Here is a 4,659-nt window from a genome sequence, read left to right as displayed (position 1 = left end):
CCTAGCAGAATTTTGCGTAAGTCTCTTGGTTTTAAAAAAGATGAATTTATCATAATAAAATAAAGCACAAGCTCTGAGGCCAAAGTGATAGAATTTAAATCTGCATTCTGCTACTTAGGAAAATTCTTTAAGTTTTCTGTCCTTTAGGTTGCACACCTGTAAAATGAGAAAAGGAAAATAATATTTGACTCATGGTTTTCAAAAATTGAGATGTTAAATGCTGGGTGCAGTGCTTATAATTAAAATCTCATGCTTATAATTCCAGCACTTTGGGAGGCTGAGGAGGGTGGATCATGAAGTCAAGAGATCTACATCCTCCTGACCAACATGGCAAAACCCCGTCTCTACCTAAAATAAAAAATTAGCTGGGCATGGTGGCACGTGCCTGTAATCCCAGCTACTCAGGAGGCTGAGGCAGAAGAATCACTTGAACCTGGGAGGTGGAGGTTGCAATGAGTCAAAACCACACCACTGCACTCCAGCCTGGGTGATGGAGCAAGACTCCATCTCAAAAACAAACAAAAAAATTGAGATGTTATTTCTTTTGTTTTTTCTTTTTTTCTGAGATGGAGTTTCACTCTTGTTGCCCAGGCTGGAGCGCAGTGGTGCTATGTTGGCTCACTGCAAGCCCCACGTCCCGAGTTCAAGAGATTCACTACCTCCGCCTCCCAAGTAGCTGGGATTACAGGCATGCACCATCAAACCCAGCTAATTTTTGTATTTTTAGTAGAGATGAGGTTTTGCCACGTTTTCTAAGCTGGTCTCAAACTCCTGCCCTCTGGTGATTTGCCCGCCTTGGACTCCCAAAGTGCTGGGATTACAGGCATGAGCCACTTCACCTGGCTGAGATGTTATTTCTTTAATAAACAGCTGATATCATTTCAGACCACTTGATATTTAGGCACTTAATAATTTTTCACTAGAAGGCAAGTAAAGAAAGATGATGAGCATTTGTAAAGGATTTAGGGTTCATCATTTGACTGCATGACTGAACCCCAGAGCTGGGATTTTAGTAAGAAATTTTTCAGAAGCCAATTAATTAGCTAGCAACTGAGGCAAACCAGCCACTACCCTCACCATTCAGTGCTCTTTTTTCTTCTGTTTCTCCTCAAACTTGGTTACTCTCACAAATCAATTTTAAAAACTTGCATTTCTTTCCTTTTCTTTTCAGAGACAGAGACTTGCTCTGTCACTCAGGCTGCATTGCAGTGGTGTGATTATGGTTTGCTGTAGCTTCATTCTTCTGGGCTCAAGCAGTACTCCCATCTCAGCCTCTTAAGTAGCTAGGATTACAGACATACATCATCACACAGAGGTAAATTTTTTATCTATTGTTGTAGAGATGGGGTCATGCTATGTTGCCTAGGATGGTCTCGAACTACTGGAATCAAGTGTTTCTCCTGCCTCTGCCTCCCAAAGTGCTGGGATTATAGGCAGGTATGAGCCACTTATGCCTGGCCACCAATATATATATATATGTATTTTAAAATAACACCTTTATTGAAATGCACTTCACATACCATACAATTTATTTATTAAAGTGTGCAATTCGGTGGTTTTTAGAATATTCATGGAGCTGTGCACCTATTACCCCAATCAATTTTAGAAGCTTTTATTACCATATAGAGAAATCCACATTTCTTTACTACTAGCTTCTACTCCCCTATAACCTTATGCTCCCATAGGCAACCACTGATCTATTATCTGTCACTATAGAGTTGCCTAATCTGGACCTCTTATATAAACAGGATTGTGCAATGTGTGATCTTTTGTGGCTGGCTTTTTTTTTTTTTTTTTTCACTTTAGCACAATGTTTACAGAGTTCTTTCATGTCATAGTGTGTGTCAGTATCTGATTTCTTCTACGGATGAATAATATTCCGTGGTAGAGACACACTACATTTTGTTTATCTATTTATCAGCCAACCTGCTGCCTCTCCTTCCCCAGGTTGTCTTTCTACTCAGGACACGCCTCCTTTGGGATGTACTGCGTGGTGTTCCTGGCGGTGAGTCCGTTTTCCGGGGCTCGTCCGTCAAGTCACTCCCTTCCCTGGACCTTGGTTTTTCCAGCTGTAAAATGGGTGGGTCGTGGTGGTGATGGGGGCAAACCGACTTGTTTGTAAAAACAGGAGGCCCTGGGCTGGCTGGTTTTGTGCCCTCGGCCTTGGAGCTGCCATCTGTGCAGTGGGCGTGGGTGTGCCTGGCAGGGCACAGTCTGAGGCGCCCTCTCCCGTCCCAGCTCTACATGCAGGCGTAGCTCTGCTGGAAGTGGACGCAGCTGCTGCTGCCCACGGTCCAGTTCTTCCTGGTGGCCTTTGCCCTCTATGTGGGCTTCACCCGCGTGTCTGATCACAAACACCACTGGAGCGACGTCTTTGCTGGCCTCCTGCAGGGGGCGCTGGTGGCTGGCCTCACTGTGAGCTTCTGACCCTGACTCATCCCCTGTGCTGTCCAGAGACCACTCCCTGCCCAACCCTGGTCCTTCCCTGCACACTCGTGCCCCACGCAGTCCTCCCCTGGGACTCCTTCCTCCAACCGTGGTCCTTCCCTGGGACCCCTTCTTCCCCCGGTTTTTCCCCTCGGACCCCTATCCCAAACTCCAGTCCTTACCTGGACCTCTCCTTCACCCCCAGATCCTCCCCTGGGAGTCCTTCCCCAACACGAGTCCATCCCTGGACCCCTCTTCCCCCATTCCTCCCCTGAGACTCCTTCTCCCAACCCCAGTCCTTTCTGGGACCCCCTCCTTCCCCACATTCCTCCCTGGGACCCCTTCCCCCAACCCTAGTCCATACCTGGGACCCCTCTTCCCCCCAGTTATCCTCTGGGACCGCTTCTCCCCAGCTGCAGTCCTTCCCTGGGACCCCTTTTCCCCCTCATTTCTCCTCTGGGATTCCCCAGCCCCAGTCCATCCCTGTACCCCTCCCTCCCCCACCACATCCTCCTCTGAGACCTCTTCCCCCAACCCTAGTTCTTCCCTGGACCCCTCCCTTCTCCCCACTTCTCCCCTGGGACCTCTTCCCCCAACCCCAGTCCTTTCTGAGGGCCCCTCCCTTCCCCCCATTCCTCCCCTGGGACCTTTTTCCCCAACCCTAGTCCATCCCTGGGACCCCTCCTTCCCCCATTCGTCTGCTGAGACTACTTCCCCCAACCCCAGTCCTTCCCTGGACCCCTCCCTTCCCCCCCCACATCCTACCCTGGGACCCTTTGTCCCAAGCCCAGTCCATTCATGGAACCCCTCCTTCCCCCATTCCTCCCCGGGACCCCTCTCCCCAAACCCAGTCCTTCCCTGGACACCTTCTTCCCCCAGTTCCTTCCCTGGGTCTCCTGCCTGCACGCTGCAGCCCTTCCCTGGGCCCGTCAGCACCCCAGTGCTCTCCACTGGTCCTCTACTAAGAGGGCTCTCTTCCCCCACAGGCATTCTTCCTCTCATTGCCCACCTGGGACCCTGTTCCTCCCCCTCCTGCTCATGCCCATGTCCCTGGTGCCTGCCCAGTCCCTGCCCAGTCTCACCTTCCTCCACTCTGCCAGGTCCACTACATCTCAGACCTCTTCAAAGCCTGACCCCCACAGCACTGCCCAAAGGAGGAGGAGCTGGAACAGAAGCCCAGCCTGTCACTGACAGTGACCCTGGGCGAGGCTGACCACAGCCACTATGGGTACCCGCACTCCTCCTCCTGAGGCTGGACCCCTCCCAGGCAGGGAGCGGCTGTGAGTCCAGCTGAGGCCGGCCCCCCAGGTGGTCCCTCTTGCCCTGGGTAGGCAGTGAGGGCTCCGGACGGGCTCCAGGAACCCTGGGCTGATGGGAGCAGTGAGCAGGCTCTGCTGCCCCTGCCCTGCACTGGACCAGGGGTCTGGGGAGTCCTAGGTAGCCCTGAGCATTTGAAGGGGGACCTGTTTCTGTAGCTCCCCAAATATCCCCATTCTTTTATGGGGTTAAGGAAGGGACTGTTTTGTAAAATGTAATGTACATGTGGTTTTTAGTAAAATGGGGCATTGGTTTGACAAGTGGTCTCAGTACCTCTGTTCCTTACAGCTGTTCTGGGACGGCGTTCCTCCAGTCAGAGGGCTCCTTGGAGCTCCGGCATCAGGCCGACTAACCAGCTGTGATGGTGGAGGGCAGCAGCCAAGCCTACCTCTTGCGTTTCTCCCTGCACGGCACTGGGGTCAAGGGTCAGATGCGTCAGGACATCCCTAACCTCTGCTCATGTCCACCCCATGCATCTGGGGGCCATGATTCTGAAATGGGTAATTCAGGGGCTGGTTTCTCTGAAGTGATGGCAGAACACACAGAGCTTACTTTTTCAACAGGAGGGTAAAGGGTACATTTTATTTTGTACAGGGGGTAACTTAGTGTCTGCTGATGTTTTGTTTGCACCTGGAACCCCTCTTATTCCCTCACCCTGCAGGGTGTTCCTATCAGGACTTAGCCTATGGGAAGGGTGGTGTAGCCCTGGGGGCAAAAGTGCAGCCTGGGAGCCGACCCAAGGGGCCACGGTGGAGACCTGCTCTTGGTGGATGGGAAGGAAGGTGACCCAGGCCCTGCAGAACTCCAGCTGAACGTCAGGGACTTGCCTCCATGCAGGTGTCAGACGGAATCCTGGCCAGCAAAGTCACACTGAAGCCTCCCAGGTTTCCTAGGGTGCCCCGGCAGGCAGTGATG

General features: G+C 51.8%; 1 pseudogene; it reads left to right on the top strand.

The window, feature by feature from the left end:
- LOC108286164 overlaps positions 1 to 3,866 on the top strand; it is a 6,404-nt pseudogene extending 2,538 nt beyond the window's left edge.
- The last annotated feature ends 793 nt before the right edge of the window (positions 3,867 to 4,659 follow it).

Source organism: Cebus imitator, unplaced genomic scaffold (assembly GCF_001604975.1).
Source record: "Cebus imitator isolate Cc_AM_T3 unplaced genomic scaffold, Cebus_imitator-1.0 Scaffold314, whole genome shotgun sequence".
Taxonomy (NCBI): Eukaryota; Metazoa; Chordata; class Mammalia; order Primates; family Cebidae; genus Cebus; species Cebus imitator.
The sequence above is the reverse complement of the archived record's forward strand: the minus strand, read 5'-3'. Positions and strand labels throughout refer to the sequence as shown.